This window comes from Heterocephalus glaber, unplaced genomic scaffold (genome assembly GCF_053883595.1).
Source record: "Heterocephalus glaber isolate CG9 unplaced genomic scaffold, H.glaber_assembly_v1.0 deba00001550, whole genome shotgun sequence".
Taxonomy (NCBI): domain Eukaryota; kingdom Metazoa; phylum Chordata; class Mammalia; order Rodentia; family Bathyergidae; genus Heterocephalus; species Heterocephalus glaber.
The window spans coordinates 21,763,457-21,786,870 of record NW_028258343.1 but is presented as its reverse complement, the minus strand read 5'-3'; the positions used below and the strand labels follow the sequence as shown (position 1 = coordinate 21,786,870).

Genomic DNA, 23,414 nt, shown 5'->3' with positions numbered 1-23,414 from the left:
TACAAAAAAATAAATAAATAAATAAATAAATAAATAAATAAATAAAATAAAAAATGATCTTCTCCAGTGCTCCCCCAACAAAGCTTCATTATTAACATGGTCCGAGAACAATGCAGGAACTTGGAAAACATGACAGGATTCAAGTAAATTTAGAGCCGACAATTGATGTATGGGTCTATATTTCTAAATACAAAGCCACAGAATTAGTCCCTGGAGTAACATATTATTTAAACTGGAGGGAACAAAGTGTTTGTGGTAAAAACATTCAAGACTCTAGAAGTGAATACTAATTTAGCAATAGAATGTGCTTAAGGTATTTATGCCAAATAAATGCAATTCTCCTTGGCAAGGGTGTGGGAGGGCTGATGGCATTGCTGCTAAAATCCCAGAAAGGGGAAATTCTCAGACACCACTTCCTTACTCCAGTCACAAGTTGCTTTGCTGCTACAAATTCTTGTGAAATAAAGCAAATTCTTTTCCGTTTTGATTTGATGCTGTTTGGATTCACTGGCATATGTTTATTTCTCTGTTGAGAATTACATCACAAAACTGAACAGAACATGGCTAGATGTTGAGAAAATATCTAATTTATGTACATTTCTGAGTGTGTTCTGCTCTCCACATGTTAAGCTGAATTGTTACACATAGGAGAAGAATATGTATGTAATTTCCTTCAAATATTTCAATTTTCACAGAGGCAGAGACCTAGTAGGCACATGGGGGAGTTTATCTCCCCAAATGTAAATTTTGGAGATCTTTAAATAATGGAAACCCAGTGAGACTCTAGAAGGAAATACCATGACATTCATTTTATATTACTCATCAACACCTTCTTTCTCTTCAAATCACAGTGACTGAAGCTACAAAGGACATCATGTATTTTTAAATTCAGAAAACTTACTGTTTTCAAAATACTTAATGAAGTACAAAATTCCACAGAACAAAACTATTTTTTCTTCAACTTTTTATATGCTTTATTTTCCAATGATATAGAATACTTAATAGATATTCAGGCCACCAATAATTAGACTATTTATAACATATTTCTATTTCTGCAGTTCTATGTATCTCATCTCTTTGCCTACTAAACTGATGAATAAATTTATTTCCCCCGAACAAATCTGAAGGTTTTTTCCACTGAAAAGGTGAGTGCAAAACAACTATCATCCTACAAACCATTGTCTCACAAAGTCAAAGAATGAAATCATGGACAGAAAGGAGGCTAAAGGGGAAGTGTTTATTGACAACATAAAGAAAATATCTCGTAGTGAATTTCTAGGAGGGAAGTCCAAAAGTGGCTTTGGTCTTGCATACATAAGCAGGGAACTTAGTTATACAGTGATCACCTAGCACTGATGGCTCTATGGGTTTAGAATGACCAACTGGGTTTAGGCTTTGTCATGTGGACTCTAAAGATAATCAGTTACTTAGCTGGAGTTCAAAGGAAACACAGTTCATAGGAAATCAGTTATTCTGCATTTCTACATTCCTCAAGTCCATCTTGAAGGTAGGAAGGAGTTGTTAAGTAACTTAGTATAGCTGCACAAGAAGTTTCTTTCTTGGGAGGAAGAGGACTTAGCTGCCATTCTTATCCTAACTCTTTATCCTTTTTCTTGTTTGCTTTTACATTTCTAACCTTAGCTTGCTGCATCGTCTGAATTATCACTTAATTTAGTGTTCATGCTCTTCTCTTGGTATCCAGCTGGCTCAGTCTTGGGCCCTGTGCCTTTTACAAAAGAAACTTGACCTTCTGAGTATAGAAAACCAGAAATCCCTTTCTATCCAACTCCTGTAATTTTCTTTATATTGAACATAGATACAGGTATACCTAAAGTAAAGCACCACTAGGCCAGTGAAAGTTGTGGCAGAGGTTGTCTTTCTGGTAAATACAGAAGTATAGCAGCATTCTGAAGTAGGCGAATGCTCTTCAGAAAGTTCTTTTGAAAATTAACCTGGCTGATATATATATTGTGTAGCTGTAAGCTACGGTAGTGAGGAACAAAGAGATACTCATTTTTTAAAAGAAGCAGGTAAAGGTGTACAGGTAATTTGTACAATAGCACAAATGAGAACAACTTAAAGAGAATTTGGAAGATACTGTGTCTAGGTGGCCAGAAAAATGAAAGCAGGAGGAATTTCATGGATAACATGGTTAACAGCCACCAGTGTCGGGTGTATAGAAGATTTCAAATTGAGAGTGCAAAAATCAAATCATGTCCTTGGATAATATTTAAAAGTTCATAATGAATATAACCACAACTGAACATACTTATGTTGCCTTACGTATAGAGAGCTAAAGTTGTTTGAACCATATTGTATATGTATGTATATTGTATATTGTATATGTATAAGTGTAGCCAAATGAATGATATATTTTGCTTGCTCTCAAATTGGTGACTAAGACTGAAGTTGGAGTACAAGAAATACCCTAAACTAAACAAATTAAAAAGAATTGTAAACAATTTGAATCCTTATTGTAGGGGTTAATGAGTGCTGGCTGAAGTCCCACTCTCAAATTAAGCAGGGAAGGAAGGAAAAGGGGATTGAAATCCAACTGTTGGAGTTGGAGAGAAAGATTGTTTTTCTTCCCTCTCCTGCTCTAATTTCGAAGAGAAGAGGGTTCAAGACTGTTACTCACACAATAGTACCCGTAAAAAAATTTTCCCTGGATCTACAAAGAGAAGCTGACTTCTCAGTCTGTTCAGTTCTTTACTTAGGATGTGAAGCAGCAACTTCGAAGCTCCTTACAGGAAAAGTTAGACAACTGAAGCCGCTCCTCCTCCTCATGTTTAACAGAGGGAAAAAACAAACAGAAAACAAAGTGAAGAAAGAGTGAAAGAACCAAGAGCTTTGAGTATTAAGAAATTAAGCCAAGATTGATGTTTTAAGACAGATAACTTTTTATACTTAAAAGTGACCATAAAGATATAGAATCTGCCAGAATAGTCATACATGAGAAAATGGACAAGGTAGTGATTGGAAACCAATGAAAGCCTCATGGTGGTTTCCCCAATTCAGACTATTCACTAAACAAATACATTTAATGTATGAATATGGATGTCTCACACACACAGACACATACATATATACATATATAATGACTAAGAATGCGGTGTTTTATAAAGTATTTTACACTCATGAAAGGTGTTTTGATGTTTTATATGTTCATTCTATAAATTAGAATGCAACCAAACTCCAAACTGTACAACAGAGTTGGAATCTAAATTTTTCTTTTGGCAAGTATGTTTCGTTCTGAATTGTTTCGGAAAAAACCATTCAGTAGGTCAATTTACATAAAATGTTAGCTTTAGAAGTAGCAACTCATTAGAATTCATGTGTATATGGTAGGTAAACAGATTCTTATTTTTTAGACTTCTCTCTTTTTAAAGTTTTCATTAGTCCATATTTGCAGTACATAACATATCTTTGAGTTACACAAGAAAAAAAACAAACTACAAAAGCTAATATGAAAATGAATTTTCGTCCTCCCTGGGAATGCCAAATAGTAGCTTGTGACTTATTTTACATTCTGTGAAATGCTTATCCTCATTTATTACAAATACTGAGTAGTGGCTCTTATCAGAGCAATATATTATAATTTATGAAAATGCATTTCAGGACTTCATCCTTCTGAATTTCGATGTTTCGGAGTGTCTGTAAGGTTCTCCCCAGCACACCGAGCCACAGAGGGTCACTTAACCAAAATTGTTCCAATGAAAAGTCTGGCCAAACGCTAAAGGGCTAAAAAAGAAAAAGCGGAAAAAAACCCTGAAAAATAGTTACAAGTTAACCTGTTGTGATCCAGGTAAAGTTAGACATTGGGCAACATATTAAATATGCTGGGCCTGTTTAAGTAAGCAGTGATTTCCAAACAGAGTTGACATGAGCTACTTATTTTTGAAGGACATACTTGCAAGTTAATTTCTAATAGAATAGATGACTTCAGAGTCTGAGTGCCTGGATGTAAGGAACAGTAAGAGGTATCAACACACAATCCACAAGCCAGATAAAAATGTGTTGCTACTTCCTAGTCCTATCCTCTACTGCTATTTCTGTAACACATATGTTTTGTTCTCAGCACTCACTGCAACCTGGCCTCCCTCTCCCTATAGACGGGGAAATGTCTGGCATCTACTTGCTGTAAGATGAGAACTCTGCTCTCTGAGTTCTCACAGCAGCAGTCCAGGCCTCCTGCTCTCCTAACATACCCGGAAATAATTCCAGTTGATTGTAAACACTTGCCAGCAAGTTCTGAAGTGTGTCCAGTTGTTTTCTCAGCTTGCTCTGTGAGCCCTCCCACCACAGCTCCAAGCTTTAGTTTCCTCCATTTAAGAAGTGTTCATGGAGGCATCTTTCATTGCAGATGAGTCTGAATTCTGCCCTGGTCTTTGTTAGTGAAATCAACCCCCAGGAAGATAAAACCAATCCAGCTCAATGTGATCTGACAGTTTGTGTCCAGAAACATAAGCCAACTGACGTGTGAAGAGCCAAGAGGGATTGGACACATTCTGTACATCTGTTCAGATTCCCGGCACAGGTTCTTCCCCAGTACCTCCCAAGATCCATGCTATCTTTCAGTTTGACAGCCTCACTGACAACCTCCGTCTCTTCAAAGGAAAGGCAGCTACATGGAGTATGAAAACGTAAAACAGAATTCACTCAAAAGCACAGTCCAATGACAGACTTTCAAACAACCTCATGATGAAATTCCTTTCACGTTTTCCCCAGTGAAAAAGACCTAATGTGAGTGATAAATAATTTACTGATTTAAAGCTCCATTACTGTGGCACTTAGATTAAAATTAGTCTAATTTACCAAAGATGCATATTTTAGTATGGTAAAATTTTATGCTTATCGAGTTTCAGCTTGAGACATGATATTCTCCCTCCTCAACTGCTGCCACCCTGATGCTGTAACAAAGTTCTATAGACTCCTTTGCTGAAGCCCCACTCTCTTGAGTACAGCTTTGGTCCTCAAAGTGACACTGAAAAGCAATGGCAGAACGCTAGAAATGCAGGTGCAACTGAAAATATTTTATTTAACATTATTAGTGCATAAAGTTCACCATATTTTTCTCCTATTTAATAATCTATTTTAAATAGCAAAAATTATGCTACCTAAACTGTTAGTTCTGCCCATTGTACCCAAATTAAGTTATGAAGAACATGAAGCCTCCCAGAGGATACAGCTGGGCTCACACTTCCATATAAATTCCCCTGTTCTAGCAAGCAGAAAAGCTTCATTGAATTTGTTTCAGAGGCAGGACCAGAGTCTGCACGATAGCATCAGGGCTTCCCGCCCTTTGTGTGCCTTCAATATGTCAGAGGAGATAAGTGGATCTCCTTGTGTTATCGACAATTAGACAGGAAACCAAAACTAGTCGCTCTTTGAGATTTCTAGCAGCATCCCTTTCCAGTCTGCATCCCTAGGCTCAGTTCCAAGAAGGCAAGGGTTATTCCTTCTCAAGACAGAGGCCCCCAGCCCAGGAATTCAAATCCGTCCTTATAATCATTTTCCCTGGTTGCACAGTATCTTTGATCCTGCCCTACAGATCTTATCTATAGCACCAGTATTTGAAAGTAAGTCTCAAGTGACACTAAATTGTAATCAACTCCTCTACCAGTCTTGCCAAAATTCCATTAAGCAATGTTTCCACAAATTCCAGTCGATCCACGACATTAGGTTTGCAGTTGTACCACCCATCTTTTTCATAATGATGTTGAATTAAATCAGCGCTCTTCTATGCACTGCGTTTGGTGATGTTTGTTTTAATCTCTTGAGAAGTATCTTCCAGACTTCCAATGTGTTTGTCATTTTCCGTGACTTAGAAGTCCAGCCTTGCTATTTTAGGCAAAAGTGTTTCAAGTTTTCTCTCCAGGGAGGTCATGGAGTTTTATGGTTTCTTGATTCTGGAAATAATCCCCCCAAACAAGCCTTTCCATGTGGAGTCCAGAGTTCTTAACAGAGTCATTTGCCCTGTCGCTTGCCTTCTATTGAGATGTTCTTGAAGAAAATTAATCATTCATGCACCTGATGTCATTGCTAAAAGTGTGGCTTCTGTGAACCACACACTCTGTTTCCATGATGAAAAGCTGGATGAGATGTGGAAATCAGGCTCAGCATCCAGATGTGTATCTGTTGTTAGGATCAAAGCTTTAAATGTTAACATTGAAGAAGCCAGGCTTTGATTTCTCTGACTTTACCAGATGGCAAGTTAGAGAATTCGTCTCCTGCATGATACCAGTTCATCTTCTGAGTTTTTGAAAACAGAATGACTGCACATTTGGATAATAGGAGAGTTTTTATGTTTAAATAATTACCCTGTTTTTAGAAAATGAAAGGGTATATGTATATGACTATTTGATTTTATTATTTTTGGTCAGCTTTACTGAACAACAGTAAAATAGAGTTCACTAATTTTGAATGTGCCATTAGATAAGTTTTGAGAAATATACACAATTCTGTAATAGCCACCATAATCATGATGTAGATTTCCTTGTGCCCTTCAGCAGCTAATTTCGTCCCTTCCCTTCATAAGTACTGGAAAATACTTTTCATTCTATCACTATTCTTTTGCCTTTTCTAGACTTGCACAAAAATGGTAATCATACAATAGGTGTGTTTTCGTGCCCTGCGTCGTCCACTTCATACAACTTTGGAGATGCGTCCGTGTTGGTGGAAGAGACCATAATTCATTCTTTCTGTTAGTGTTGTGGCCGATTGCTGTTCACCAGTTCACCTCATCATTTCCTCATTTCCTAAATCAAGATCAACCCTGGTCCAGAAGAGCTGGTGGTGAGAAAGCACATTCCCACTATGGAAGCCCATCCACAAAGATGCGGCTGGATGTGGTGACCTCTTGGAGATACGCACACTGTCAGTTCCAAGCCTTCCGGAGCTCTGGGCTGACCTCGGTGGGTGGAGTTGCTCTGACTCCAAGTCAGCTGGCTTCTGGCCGCTGAGAAGCAAGATGTCCAAGGGCAGAGGAAGGGAGTAACCACAGTATTTCTTTCTCCAGCCTGAGCTTTGGTCAGCTCTTTTCATAAAGGCTGCATTTCCTCTTTGGCTTCAGACAAACCCTATGGTTCCAGTTTCCATGACATCAGCCCAGCCCCTGGATTTCAGTGGCACCAGTTCATCTCATTCCCTGGTCTTTCAAGGCTGGTTGAGGCTAGCTTCTGGGCTGCTAGCTTCTGCATCTCCATTGTCCCTCATCCGCACCATAACCTGCCCAAACAGTTCTCTGCTTTAAGTTCCCCTGCTGCGGCCGCTTGCAGTCTACCCCGTTTACCTGGTGCTATGGCTTAGAGCTGCATGTCCCCCCAGAGGCTCATGTGTTCAGAGCCAGGGTGGTCGGGAGGCGACTGGACCTGGGCAGTGTACTTGTGGTGGATTCGCCCATTGGTGAGCATAGTGGCTCCGTGTGCTAGTGGCAGCTGGGGTCTGTCCGGAAGAGGTGGGTCCCTGGGCCTGGCCCGGAAGGGTACATCTCCCCCACATCTCCTCCCATCTGTTTTCTCCATGCCATGTCGTGAGCAGCTTTCCTCTGCAGATGGCCCTTCTGCGATGCCACTTCAGCATTTGATCCTGCCCACCGTGGACTGGCCATGAGAACCAAAATAAACCTCTCCTCCTCCTCTAACTTGTGGGTGTTGGGTATTGGGCCCCTGCCACAGCAAAGTAAGACACCTTGTGAGACCTCGATTACGTTTCACAGAGCCCAAGTCCTGACCTAACCTATAACATTTATAGGTTATTTATTTGATATTCGTACCAATGCTGAGCATAATTATCATTCCCATTTATAAGTGAAACTAAAACCTAGGTGAACTGTGGACATCATATAGAAAGTCCAGTGCTAGAAAGTAGCAGAAGTTATGGTGCCAAGAGGTCGAGCATAGATTCAGGAGGCTGAAAATGGGCATGAAGAGTGGAAGAGGCTGCATGGTCAGCCCAGCACAGGGGAGTCTCCACAGCATCGGGCAAGAGTGTGAATGCATTCTGTGAATGCTGACCATTTCTGAGGTTTACTGATTGTGCTGGAAAAATACGTCTCCCTGATCAGTAGGCACAGTGTGCCGGAATGTGGGGTTGTGTTGGTCTGTGCTGGCAACACCGCCTCTGGCACAGCAGCTACAATCGGGGACCCTACTTGTTTGAGTTGTGGCAGTCTGTTAGCATCACCAGGACCCATCAGAGTGCTGCAGGAGAGAGGCTGTTCAACTGACCAGTGATATATTGGAAAACTATCTTGCATTTCATTGCCTTTAACAATGAAGATAATGATTGCCACTCTGGCCCGGATTTGGTATTGTGATTAATTGATCATTGGTTGGGGAATGGATGTTTTCATTCATTCATGCTTGTTACTGTAGATCTTTCTCAACGGGCCAAGTGGTCAACACGGGGACCATGCCAAGCGTCAAGCATGTGGGCTCCCACCAAAGACAGAGACTGGTGTAACAGCCACTGAGTGAGGCTAGGAACCAGGACTGCTGGCTCCCATACACCGTTCTCCAGAGGGTACAGTGATGGCCACCAGAAACCTGTACTCTGCTCTTTTTTTTTAATGTCTTTATTTAATCTTTTTTTCTCCAGTACCAGGGATCGAACTCAGGACTTTGTGCTTGCCGGGCAGGTGTGGTGCCACTGAGCTACATTCCTGCTACCCTACTCTTATGGTTTGGGTCTAGACGTCCCCCAAAGCCTCCTGGGATCATAGGGGGCTTTTTTAGAGGCGGCTGGATCTAGAGTGTGTGATGCTGGGCTTAAGAGGGTGTGATTATTAAACCAGTCCACTGATGGGTTTGGCACCGCCCTAATCCCAGTAGTCTTGATAAGACACAAGGAGCAGGAAGATGCTGTTAAGGCCCCTTGTTGCCTTTGCTACCGTATGGGCACCATGAGCTGTTTCTCCTCTTTGAGGCCCCTCCACCCTGCCTTGGAGCCAGCCAGTTATGGACTGAAACCTCTACAAACTTTGAGCTAAATAAACCTTTTCCCTTCAGCTTTGGGTGTCCTGTATTTGGTCTCAGCAACGAGAGAAAAGTAAGTAACACACCTGCAGTTCTCAAAATGTGTGAGCATCCCCTTGTACATGTTCTAGTTACCCGAGGTGTGTGAGTCTCTTCGGGGAAAAACCTGGGGACATGTCACCACTCCCATCATCCTGGCACTCCAGAGACATGATCTGTCTCCCCGCCAGTGGAGTGCAGCTGGGAACCTGGCTAAGGGTGAGAAGCAAGGTCAAGGGTCATGGCTGTTAATCGGGTCCATCACCCTAAGGCTCCGGATCGCCACCAACTTCTCTCTACAGACTGAGAAACAAGCCCTCCGCCGTCCACTCACTTTGCTGCTGGAGGCAGCATGTCCAGTCATCTCCATCAGGCTTGTGATCAGGCTTCCAGGATGTTTCTCCAGCCTTGCATCTCACTGCACCAAACCAATGTACCTGGCTCCTGACTCACAAAGGCTTTTGCCTGCCCCCCTTCTCTGTCTGCCCTTTGTCCACAGTGCTGTGAGACTCACAAAGCTGTTTCCTGCCGCCACTCCTGGGCTGCAGAAGGAAGTCACCTCTGAGCTACTGAGCGAGACAGGAGTCCCTTTCACTGGCACAGTCCTGAGGGCGTAGGTGGACAGCGTCTCCCTTGGGTCTTCTGACAGGACATAGTCCTCTCATGGGTTCTCTGGGCTTACACGTTCATCCCTTCTATCATGAATCCTTCTCTAAATCTTTTACAGTGCATTTTATGAAAATTGTGGCATTTCAATCTCACTTAATTTAGGCCAGAGGTCAGAAAACAGTGGCCAGTCTGTTACCTGTGTTTGTAAATCAAGCTTTATTGAATTACACCCAGCCATCCTCAGGATAGATTGTCTACGGCTGCTCTTACCACAATACAAAACTGAAACTATCTGACCCACACAGTGTAAAACATTCCCTAACTGTCCCTGGCAGCTGAGATTTGCATTGTCCTAGAATAGCCCGTTGCTTTCTCCACGCTTCTAGAAATCATCCAAGTAGAAGGCAATTTTCAGAGTGTTAGCTCTATCCTGAAAGGCTGATCACAAATAGGTAAGTTCTCCCCTATCTCTTTTTTGACCAACCACTTCTGAAAGGAGTCCTATGTGTGTGCAAACTCCGAGCCGGTACATGCTGGGCAGGTTTTGTAAGGTTCTGGGACCACAGCCCCTGGTTCCATTGTCAGCCCTCTGTGTCCTTGCCGGGTGCTGTTGTAACAGCTCTGGTTATGTGTCTTCCAGTTACAAGGAGATGAAGGGGCAGATCCTAAGGCGGACACGTGTTACCTTGCAAAAAAAAGGCAAGGAGGGAGAGCTGGCTCCTAAGAGTGAGCCCAGTGCGCCTGCAGGGGGTGTGCAGGAGTCCTGCCTGTCCAGACTTGTGAGGGTATCAGCCCAGACCTCCTATATGTTTCTCCAGCCCCCAGAACTACTGGCTTTCTGGGACACTTGATCTCACTGGCACTCGGTTACTCTGAAAATTTATTCCTGGTCCTAGCCTTAAGCTTACTCTTCCGTCTCACTGTGAGTCATTATAATCTCTTTAGATGCTTCCAAGGGAGTTGTCTGACTTTCATTTTTAGCTTCTGTTAAATCATCGCTCTCTACTTTCAGACTTACTTTGTTGTTTGTCTGGAGTATCAGTCATGTCCATCACAGAGCTACTATTTCCAAATGGCTAATAGAGTGGACAGGCTAATTAATTCCCCTCCATCAACATGCATTGAACCAAGGACTGTCTGTCCTCCACCTTGCCCAGGGATGAGATCCTTCTGACCAGTAACAGACAAACATTTCTGCTCCAAAGAACGTGGAAACTTAGAACATGACAGGAGGAGGATGTAATGAGCCTGGAGGAAAGTAGAATGCCTGTTCTTTGTTTCATCTTTGTCCCTAACTGTCCCCAGTCTCACTTGGAATTTCACTAAAAGGTAACCATTGCCTTCCTATTTTATCTCTTATCTCAGCAGAGATCAGATTTCTTGAATCTGATACAAAGCACTTCAAGCCTTATTAAAAATACCATCATTTGTAATAAAACATGCTAATATTTATGAGATACCAAAGTCAAACATAAATACTAAGTTGCAGATATATCCCAAAATGTGATACCCCCACTATACCCATCCACATTAGAAAGGGCTTTCATTAACATGGAAAGAAACTCACTTTCTTTACATTTAAATATTTAAGATTGCATCTATGGTATACTTACTTTTAAAATCCGAACAGACGTTAATGTAAGCTGCATATGTGCTTTCATGCATACGGTTTTATTTTCCTTTTTCCTCCTCCTATATAACTGTTGCGGTTTGCTTTCCAGTCTTGTTACATAACAGTGCTAAGAAATATAAAGTTTAAGGATGAAACTCAAGGAATTAGTTCACTGTTGAAATATAATTGCTGGGCAGTGGAAAAGATTAAAGAAGAAAACAGTGGCTTTACTGCAAGTTGTTAACTATAACTATTTAGGTGCATGTTATCTGACGTAACACAGGGTTGAAAGGAGGAGCATTCTTATTTGCTCAGGCTTTCAAAGATATCAAGGAAAGAGATGAAAAGTTCATAATCGCATACTGAATATGGAATCCCCATCTAGGACATGGGACAACTTGGCAAATAGTGACTTTCAATGTTTTTAAAATGAAATTGAAAGAACTCAACTACTGTGTAAACATACTGATGATGGCAACAAAAGGTAGTATGTGTGATAACAGAAAGGAAAATTGTGTTCTTGAACATAATGGGAGAAAGTCCAGAATGGGGGTTACCTAGAACAATGAGGGACAGAGTGAGTGTTGATTACTAAGAAAGAAGGAAAAATTATCTCAGAGGAAGAGATGCAGTTACAGCAGGGAAGAGATATTAATAGCTCAAGGGAGTGTGACATTGATGGGTGAAGACTGTTCCGTTTCGTCTGCTTATAGGTTGTGTGCCAGCAGAAGTAAGGAGGAGACTGCACACTTGCTTTCATGAGCTGCACGAACTACTGAAATAGAGACGTTAGGTGTGCTATCTGTTGCCTCCTAAGATACAGCATTCTTCGTGGGTAGGTGATATTATCCACACACATGCTCCTCTTCAAAGCCATGAAAACATTTCATTAGACCATGATAGCCATCTTTTTCTCTACCATACAACCAACTGGACCCAAACTGAATGTGGCTTTATAATCTATTTTTTTTGGATATGTATCAATAGGTGGATAACTCTAAGCCCTAGTATTCTCAGTGCTGCAAATAAGCAAACAAAAATGCAAAACGTATTTGAGTTATAACTGTGTTTTCTTCTGTATTCTGAGTATCAGTGACAGAATCTCAAAAGTAAAAGTGTAGATTGAGCCCCAGCTAAAAATCACCAGTTAAACAATAACTGTAGGGCACGCTTTCTCCTCCTAAATGGAATAAAAATTATTTTTAATTTAAGAATTATTTTCTTTCAAGCCCTACTAGACCTTGTAAACTAAATGTCATCTGAAAAGAGGACATATTTATCACTGCTCTTTTTAAATTTATATGTATTTTATCGTATTTTTTGAGATAAGGTCTTACTGTGTTGTCCAGGCTGGTCACAAACTCAAGTAATTTTCTGGCCTCAGCCTCAGGGGTAGGTAGGTCAAAGGCTGTATGCCACCGTCACTGCCTGGAACCAGTACTGAAAAGCTGAAAGTGAGAATACCACCATTCTAAAATATGAAGTCAGGTAAAAACCGGTAAGTGGAGATAACAATTAAAATAGAAAATTAAATCTCAATTTTAAGTTTGTGTTCAATCTAATGCCATTCACACCAAGCGTTGGAAGGATTTTTTATGCAATTGATATATAAATATTCAAGGGCTGGCCCAATAAACTCCTAGGTGAGTGAAATCCATTAAATATTAACTAAATTAATAAAGTATATATAAAATATTAGCGTGTTTTCCAATGGCCAAACGTCATAATACAAAATTTACAAAAGGACCAGAGCCCGGGAAACAGAAGCTCCTCAAGGTGAGGTAAGGCGGGAATACAGCCCAATCCTTCCATGTTTGCACAAAAGCCAACTTTTATGCCTAGAAATGGGCAAAAATGTCACTGGCTTTTATCAGAGCATTCAGAAACTTCATGTTGATTGAAATGTACACAAAGGAGGCACTGAGGTATGGACAGGAGACTGGGGCCCACTAGAGACCATCTGTCAAATATTGGTGGAGTGCAGAGCAGGAAAACAAACACGAGCAATTCACCACTTGCAAGCGTATGAAGAAGGAAACCCCGCTTCGTCCCATGAACTCGGAAGTTATGGCCAAACAGATAAACAGGATTTGGTTTAGTAAAGCAGGGCTGCGGACCAGGCCCTCAGAGCTTTGTGGGATAGAAAATGAAAAGCGCACTCTGACAGATATCCTCAACACTGTGCAGTCATAGAGAAGCAAGCAGCCAGGGCCGGTCAGGCCGGTGCCCTCACGAGTGTTATTAGGGGCTGGGTTTGGATCTTGCAATACGTGCAGCCGAACTGCCAGTCCATCTCGTAGAGCTTTAGCCTGAGCTGAGAAAATGATCTGAAGGCCCAGTCTCTGCTGCAGGACAAGGGCAACCCCAGCTAGACGTGGAACACAGCTCTGGGAACAGGCCAGGTCACGTCCCCAGAGTAGGCAACGAGACCACACTCTGCCTGGCTCTTCTCCACCGAAGGGCTCTGAAAAAATAGTGGTGAGAAAGGCCGTGCCGGCTCAGCGCTGAAGCCCAGAGAGGGGAGACGCCCGCTCTGCTCGGGCTGTCCGAGGCACGCAGACCACTCGCTCGCTCGCTCTGAGTTGGGAGTCGGGGCTGACAGTGAGGCCATTCAGAGCCGGTCCTGTTCAAGCCAAGTGAAGTAACCACACACACGCACACACACACACACACGCACACACACACACACACATGCTGACACACACTACATCAATGAAAAAAATTGTCAGAGGAGATCATGGAGTGCAGAAACCAGATGAAGAATTTATTTTAAGAAAAACAAAAAAGCAAACAAATACAGTGAAAAGAAGATCATTTCCCAAAAAACACATCATGCTGTAAAAGAACTTAAGAAGAATATAAATTCAATACTATAAGAGCCCCAAGCTAAGATAAACAACCAAATGAAATGAATGAAGAAACTCCAGACCAGATAAACAAACATAGAGTACAAATGCCATTTTAAATCCAATAAATACATTATAAACATCAAGCCACAGATGTACAAAAAGAGATCAGATTATCAAGTACTTGTGAATAAAATGGACTAAGGGTTTTAATCAAGTGGGCTATGACACATGTGAGAAGAAAAGATTTTGGGGCAAGGAAACCAAGACGCATGGTATGGTTCCCTTGACAAAGGCATACCCTAAAAATGTCCTAGAGTAACAAAATAAATGAAATTTCAGATCGAAGCATTCCAGCAAACCCACCCAAAGGGAAACCGAAAGAAAGGTCACAGTAGTAAAATGGTTAAGAGGACTGTGGTTAATGGGACACATCCACATAAATGCAGAAAAGTATAAAACTAGACATTAGTAAGATTTTTGTTACTGAAAAAAGAAGATGGTTTAGGGCATTTGAAAAAAGAAATTGAATAACATATTTAGGAAAAAATCTGAAGGTCAAATAAGGGAATTGGAAGCTTTCATCTTATTTCTACCTAATTAGGAGATCATATAATGCTATATAAAATCAAAAACTTTTGACATCAAATTTTAGGAGGATCTTTACAAACTCTGTGGTAAAAATTACTGACCAACACGTGTACTTTTTTTCTTTCTATTAAAATAGCTAATTTTAAAACTGCTGCTAAAAGGAAAATTTTAGACAAATTAACTTTAGTAGATTATATTTGAGCAAAGAACAATTCATGAATCCAGGAGCGCCCTGAGTCAGTTGAGAGAGCTAAGCAGAAACCGTTACAAACATGGAAGTGAGCACAGAATCACTCACTCCATCAAAGCCAAGCATTTGCCTTATGTAGACCCAGTGTGAGGGACTGGCTGCCTGATTAGTGGAACTGTACTCGTGACTGCCCTAAACTTAGTTGTTTCCCTGTATGGTTTCTTGATACATACTATATCAGTCCATCTTTGGCATAATAAAATAACTGTGTCACCCAACTCCCAACATACCTCCACAGGTGCAGGGTAGTCACAGCAATGCCCCACTCCTTGATGCAAACTTTCGGATTAATCCGTCTTTCGTTACTATAACAAAATACCGGTGGTTTCCCAAGTCATGTCACCAAGTCACTTAAATGGTTCTTTATACTGCCTTCATGTTTTGTTGCTCTAAACAGAGAGCAGTCATTTGATGCACCAGGCATGGCTGCTCACAAATGTCTGCGACTCCTGAAAGGATATAGCACAACAGGAAGACTAGTTTGATGGCTATGGGCATAATACTAAGAGGTAAGCATACTCCTTAATTGGAGCCCACGCCTCAAAACAATTAAGCTCAGATAAGTAAAAGAATCAATAAGTCAGAAGATGGAAGAAAGAACTACTTGATGTAACCAAGCAGTTTGTTGATTTTGTATAACTGAGTATTTACCGCATCAGACATATTTACACAGGTACAACAAGAGATACGAACTCTCCCCACACTGTTTTTCAGCCAGTAAGTAGTCCAAAGCTATCCTCTTGCCAAAAACATCATCAGCAAGAGAAACAAAGAAGTTTGCTGGGTAACTATCATAGCCATGGTAACTAATATTTGCAGTGGCTTCTTAATCATAACTTCACTTACCTTTGTGCCAAGAAGGGATGGAACATTCTACAAAAGACGCCCTTTCAGAGGGGTTTGTGCCAGCTGCAAATCTCCACTTTATTCCATCGTGAAAATTAAGAGATGTAGACCTGAACATTCTCAGTTTCCAATTGGTAATGGGACGAATGGTATTGTGAGGACCCCCTCACCCACGCAGAGCTTTTTTCCTACTTAATGAAGACATTGGGTGCCCATGCATTGTTGATCAAATTCTTTACAGATAAAAGTGCACTCTGGAGGGATAAAAGAGTCCCCTGTGGGAGCCCTTGTGTGTGAGGCATCACCAACAGGGGAGCACTAATAATACTTATCCACGACTCCATTATTGAATTATTGCCATCTAGAAGCTACCGACAATTATATTAGAGAAACAAATTTTCCTACAAACTTCTAAAATATCTCCCTTTGGTTTTCTTATTCAATTTCTGATATAATTTAGCTGTAAAACCCTAACTCTAGGTTTTGCAGACTTGTCAGATTTAAACAAGAAATCTAATATGATAATCTAAAAACCTAAACTGATAGAAAGGATCAGATATGTAGCTGCACAAATAACCACACTTAGGATATCAGTGAAATTTTCTTCCAGGTGAGCTGCAAGTTCTGTTAGATCACAAAACAATTTAGATTTAACAGGACACACTCAACATTTAGGAAAGTTCCCTAAGCGACCAGTGAGTATAAAATCTTGGTTATTAAACTATCTTGCCATGAAGAGCAAAGAAGTACAGGGAGAAAAGTATGGAGGAGCAGATGCCGTAACCTCGGAACAGTCGTCTTGGGCGGGCTGTCCACTTCTGCGTGCGACGCCATCAGTGCTGTGAGCCACCTCCTTGGTCACCTTCCCGTGCTCCCAGGGAGCCACAGTCCCAAAAGTCTGCAGTCTCGCTTAGGCTGACAGATGAGAGTCCAACACCGGATGCCCTGAAGTCTGGATGCAGTGCATGTGGTGAAAAACTACTATGTGTGGCTCCTTCCAGAGGGGCTCAAGGACAGTGCCCTGGTGTCAATGACAAAGCTCCCCGTCTCCAGGTTCCAGGTTATTACAGATCTGCTTCTCATTTGTTGGTGGATCACAGAGGGTTGCTTGATTTCCTGTGAAAACACACCGCGGCGTGATGCATGAGGCCTTGCAGCACTGAGTTATGGTAGAGCTTATGGGCGGAAGGCTGATGAGGCACTGTTGTTAGAGGCAGATTTTCCAGAAAGTGTTTCACAAAGGAGGAATCTGCATTTTGTGCTTGGCATGGATCTGTCTGCCATCCACTTGTGGATGACGCTGGTGTCAACTCAGGTGGCTGTGCCTAATGCCACTGTGTTTGAAGCACTTTATATAAGTGCTAAGTAACGTGTCCGAGCAAGTCAATACCTGTTATTGGGCACTTTCCCAGAAACTCCTCCTGAATGAAACGCATTCTCAAAGAGCATTTTAGCTTTTGTTATCATATCAGCTTTTCTGTATTAGAAAGATTCTAAATGATCAGAATATGTGCATTGACGGTGGTGGAATGAAATCCAATTGTAGGTAATGAAGTGATCCAGCTAGTACCAGAAGTAGTCGGCCTGAGATCTTTGTCTGCTTGCTTGCTTGCTTACTTGAGACTGGGTCTCACCATGTAGTCCAGACTGGCCTTGAACTCACTATGTAGTCTAGGCTTTCATCTAACTCATGGTGATCCTCCTGCCTCAGCTTCCCAAGGGCTGGGATTACAAGCATGTACCACCACCCAGCTTCTATCTGAGATTTTCATTGTGCTACCAGAATTACAGTTATAAAAACCACAATGTTGGCTGTAAACCACTTTAGCAATTTTAGAACAGTAACCCTACTGATAATTCTCATAATTTGTATTATTGTAGCTATGTATTGATTAGTCATAGATTTCAGAGCTTTTTAAAATGATGTTTTAACAATTCAGGAAGAACCAGACCATATCCAGCCTCTCAGTGAATCTACACCTAACACTGAACTTAGATATTTTCAAAACAAAGTTTCATTTCTCCAACTCAGTTGTGTTGCACTGTTTATGACTAGTTTATCATGGTATTAGACACTCATCAACCTTGCATTCAGTTTGCACAGCTTATATGCCTTGGCATAAAACCTGCCAAAGCACTTCCCTGGTATGCAATTCATTCTTGTATTGCCTAGTGTTAGGTTAGAAGTTTCATGAGCCAACCCATTTTGTCAGTGAAATTCTAAGAACTCTTACCCAGTTTAATGCAAGGGTATCAGAACCCCATACTTGTCTGAGTTCTTTCCATAAATCTCAGTGATGAAGCACTTTAAGTTTAGAGTTGCATATGATACCTTTCAGGACAATAAGAAAATAAAACAATTAACCATTTGCAAGTAACAAGTATTTAACTGGCTATGGGTAAAGATCTGATAAGAGTTTATTAGAATGCAATTAACAATGAGATTTTGTTATTTCTCCAAGATATAGTACTTTAATATAATAAGTAGAACTATGACTGAGAGCATTATACCTGCATTATTAGATTTCTAAGAAATTCATGCAATTTTTGTAACACATATTAGTAACATATTCAACAAACACATGCTCGATTTAACCTAAAGAAGGTTAAGCATTACTTATATTCTTGTCATTTCATAATGTTTCTCGGGCAGTTTAATATGTCAAATAATCCTAATTAGTTTCACAGCTCTCTTTTTTATAAAGAGAAGGAATAAATTCTTCTAAAATATTTCAGAGGCCTATTTGGAACCAATACTTCAAGAACATCTTATCAAAACTTCTTACATTAAAATTATTTTTGGAAGTTACTAAAATTTTCAAAAAGTTTAAAACACTTGATTAAAATAGGATCACAGGTCACCGTGAAACAATTGTCATTCATTTAGCCAGAAGGAGAATTAAAACGCTGTAAATTCAAATACAGAGAATGATAGTTGTAGATAAACAAACAAAAAGAGCACTTAGTTGTTTTAACAAAGACAGCTCAATTCTTAAGTTATCAAAGACCAAACAGAGACAGAAGGAAGCACAGGAAATTATCTTCATAAACAGAATATTTGTTTACAAGGCTGATTAGCTGAAATATAAAGGAAAATTTTTCTGAATTCCCTATTAATACCAGAAAAATACTCCAAAAACTACTCTTTTAATATAAAGAGTCTAACTCTAGATTCTCATCAGTGTACTTTTCATACTAGTACTCAATTTTAAGGAAAATTTATAATTTCCTTCTAATCTTATCTTTTTCTTTTTTGGTACCGGGGATCGAATTCGGGTCCTTGCGCTTGCGCAGCAGGCAGCAAAACCACTGAGCTAAATCCCCGGCCCTTTCTAACCTTATCTTGATCACATGTAAAATTCCTTTTCCAAGATTCTGCTTCCATGTACCTTCTGTACTTTCATATATCCATTCAGTTCTGTTCTATATTTTTCCTCTTTCTCTTTTTAGAACCACGAATCATTCTACTTTGAGACAAAAATTACCTTGCATTTCTCCTTAAACACAAAACATGTTCTCACACCTTAGGTTTTCCTTCTCAGAAACACACCATGCCTTCCTTGTATACCTGCAGACAGAGCTTTCTCCTCATGATTTGTTTTTTAGTTTTGTATGATAATTAGAATAATTAACACTTAGTGGCCTTAATTTTCACTGAACACTAGGAAACCAGAAATTGTGAACTGTCTGTCACACAAATAAAGTATAGACTGGTAAATCTATGAATCATAATGTATATTTTTCTTTCTCATGGTACAGTCTGTCAGTGTAGAACAAAGCATGATTTCTAACAGTCTCCCAGTAATGAGAAACTGGAGAGAGACAAGACTTTAGTTCTAGGATTTTTTAGCCAAGTCTGAGAATTAAATTGTTTGTGCAGATTTCCCTCAGCCTTGACTTTCACTTCTTTGTGATAAATAATGGTGGAACATTTTTGTATAGGAAAGATGTATTTCACATAGAATTTTGACCTTATTTCATACATGATTTTACTCATTAGCAATGTTGCTAGTATTACTTATAAAAATAAGACATTAAATAGCTATTGTCTTGTTATTCTGCTTCCTGAAAAATTTTGTAATATAGCGATAATGTGAGTTTATCAGAATAATAAACCTAGGTAGGAAAAGTTGCATAAAAATATTACATTTATTCATCTGCTTTAAACAAACTGGCATTACTTAGCCTTTTGGGGAGGGCTAATCATTTGCCCAGAATACATTAACTTGAAAAATATTTTTGGTTAATGTCTACCTTTCGCTCTTAGAGAAAAAATAAAATAAGAGTCTAGTGAATATTTAATGTATATAATCATTTACTTTTCTCTAAGTCAATTACATAGAGCTCTTCACCAATTTTATTTTGGTAATACTAAAAGAGGTAGAAAAGTACTACACACAGAAAGTATACAAACAGATATACATAAACATATAACCAAGAATAGATCATATAGCTTTCATTTCAAAATTTTAGCCATATTCTGGGTAAAATAAGACAAAGTGTCCTGTGATTCATGAAAGAATATCCAGAGCTGAGTTGATTTTCTGCCCAATGGAACCAGATTCCTGGCCCAGAGAGCCAAAGCTTTTGCCTAATATTTGTGGAAAAAATTAAGACTATTTTGTGCCTTCTGTAAGGAATCTTTTAAAAACACAATCTTTTATGCATTTCATCATTTAAAAATTTCAGTGCATCAATTAAAGACTGCATTCCATTGCTTTTTAGGTTTTCTTTTACTTTACTAATGCATCTCACAAGTGAAGAACTTTAAGTTAAAACTGCCCCATAATGGCTACTCTAAAGGTAAATTGTCTTTAGTAAGCTTAACCCATTTTTCCAAAAATACATGAGTTTGGATCCATAATTTTTATACATAAAATTAAGAGTCAAAGGAACCTAACTCAATGGAAACTACCTGAGACCTAACCAGTCCCAGGCCAGTTTTTTATCCCATCAAACTCTGACCCCTGTCCATTAAAATAATTGCTCAAATAAAGTGGGCAAGTTTGACATGGATGAGCCTGAGATCAACTCGCCTACCACCCCCAGGTGCTAAGAGAGGACAGTGGACCCAGTGGGCCCAGGAGGGACTTCTGCCCATGGTCCCTGGGTGCTCCTGGCACTGCTGGCGGGCTCCTTCCAATCCTACTGTTGGCGCCAGACTGCTAAATGAAAGCCTTCAAACAAACTCCTTTTAGCAAAGTTTCTCAGACAAAGAATAACTCATGAATGAGGCAGCACACTGAGCTATGCGAACAGCCAAGTGTTGGGGCAGGCGCAGGTACATGGTGGAGAGATCGCGCCATTGGACACAGAGAGGTATCTTTATTCTTGGGGTCTGATGTGAGCAGCCGGCCACCTGTGGTGGGCAGAAACCTAGCTGTTTGTGATTGGCTGGAAATAAGCTGTCTATTATGCTCCTACTTTTTTTTCTTTTTTGGTACTGGGGATTGAACTCGGGACCTTGTGTTTGCGAGGCAGATGGCAGAACCACTGAAATAAATCCCCAGCCCTAAATTTCATTTTTTAAAAAAACATCAAACTGTGCTTCAGCTCATTATGCAGGAATGAGACAGACTTGGACTTACAGCCTTTTACTTATTTCACTACTGCCCAGCTGGCATTTATGAGATGATCACATTTTATAAAATAATAACTTTGAATGAGCGTATGCCTCTGTTGACACACAGCACAGATGAAATGTCTGGAAAAGTATTTACCTAAAAGTGATGAGGATTATTTCACGATTGTATTGGGGGGTGATATTTTCCTCCGTTCTTTGCTGCTTTCTATTTTGCTCAAATTTTTTATGTACCATTATTGTATCACCAGTGAAATACTAGCTCTAAAACTTGGAAAGGATTAAGGGCTATGATGATGACAAGCTACACACTAGAAAATGCTTGGCTTTTTCACAGTTTCCTTGGCTGAGCCAAGGAACTAAAGTATTTTACCCTAAAGAATAAAAAATTGTTAGCCAGCCAAAAATAATGGGTTTACAAAGAGAATTGGACAGCAGAAATGCAATAACTATGTTGTAAATCCAGAAAAGCACTTGGGAAAAGCATGGTTGAAAGTCAAAGGATAGTAATAAAATCTTGCATCTTTGAATGCTTTTCATCTTCAAAGTTCTCCTCATAGAATACATAATTATTTTTCACGGAATACCCTGAAGATACTAGGAACAATCATAGTTTTTATTACTGGAAAGGATAAACAATTACAAAAATCATGTCTGAGTCCCTCTAAGTTTATGGATGATTGCTATTGTCTTCTTTAAAACTCTCACAGTTTGAAACCTAAGTACCCTTCATTTTTATATAAATACTGCTAAACCATGCACTTTTATTTTAAGCTAAATGTCTGCTAGCCTCCTGGGGCTCATTGTCTTATTTGTAAAATATATTATGAGTTCAGATATCTACTCAGAGATACAAAAAACTAAACCACAGGAGCCTTCAACTCCCTTCATTTTACAGACAAGAAAACTGAACTTTTGGAGATGAAGAGATATAAGATTTGCCAGACTTTGTTCAACAGGTGATGGAACTTGAGTTCAAACTTGCTGCTTCTCTTGAGATGTTGCCCTTTATGTGATTCGTAGTAATATTTCCCTTGAGTTCTGCTTTCTTTTTTAAATGTTATGAGGAAGCTATGCCAGATCACCATGGGGTCACCCTGAAGAAATACTTGAACAAAAAATTCCCTTTAAATTCCTATATATCCTATTTCTGTGTAAATAACTTCATGAATAAAATATTTGAATTATTACACATGTGTAAATAACCTGAATATTTGATTCTCACCTAAAGCTAAGGATGATAATTTCAAGACTATTAAATTTGGGGTGATAATTTCCATTCATTTTTGTTGTTTTCAATTATGATTGTTTTACATACTATTATTGTATTGCCAGTGAAGTAATATTTCCTAAAAATATTATTAGTGTGGATTTCCAGCATCTTTATTTGAGAAATTAATATGAAGCCCCATGGTAAAGTCCATATGTTTCCTTGTTTAGGTGGCAGGAATTGCTTATCAAAATATTATTGTTCAATCAATCTTCTAAGCAGCCTCAGTTTCTACAAGAATATGACTCCTCATTTTAGAAGTTAAAGGATTTTGCTCATCAGTTTAAGGTGTATCGTATTCTGTGTGATGGTTGTCCCAGCTAATCTTAATCATCTTCCGTGGATTAAGAGGTTCCTGGAGAGGTCATTGGTGGCGCACTATTCCTCAGTGGGTTAGTCCACTGCTGTTCATAGCCCAATGTGCCATTGGGGTGAGGCCCAGCTGGAGGAGGAGGTCACTGGTGACTGCTGTCCCATCGGAAGGTCTGTCTCTCCCTGGTGCTCTCCCCTTGAGCTCTGCTTCTTGGACTGTCATGAAGTAAACAGCTCTGCTCCACCACGTCTTTCTCCCATGATGTTTCTACCTTGGAGCCAGCTCATCATGGACTGAAACCTTGGAAACCGTGAGCCAAAGTAAACCTCTCCTCCCTTAAATTGTGCCTATGATGTATCTTTCCCAACAACAAGAAAGCTGACTGATGCAATAGTCTACAAAGTTGCAACTGAAACAATATTTATAGCTACATGAGTTTCATCTTTGTGAAGCTGTCATCATTTCTTGAACACATTTTAAGG

At 39.9% G+C, this 23,414-nt stretch overlaps 2 long non-coding RNA genes across 2 annotated transcripts in view; one reads left to right on the top strand and one right to left on the bottom strand.

The window, feature by feature from the left end:
* The window catches only part of LOC147824266 (uncharacterized), a 41,706-nt gene that overhangs the window by 5,662 nt on the left and 12,630 nt on the right, over positions 1 to 23,414 (bottom strand). Inside the window, exons 2-3 of the long non-coding RNA XR_015442586.1 lie at positions 18,003 to 18,100; positions 11,237 to 16,884 (exon numbers count right to left, since the gene is read on the bottom strand). This is a non-coding gene — a long non-coding RNA (uncharacterized LOC147824266). The remainder of the gene's footprint in view (positions 1 to 11,236; positions 16,885 to 18,002; positions 18,101 to 23,414) is intronic.
* Positions 571 to 22,943, top strand: LOC147824267 (uncharacterized). Its single transcript, XR_015442587.1, has 2 exons — positions 571 to 10,075; positions 11,949 to 22,943. It is a non-coding gene; the product is annotated as an uncharacterized LOC147824267 (long non-coding RNA).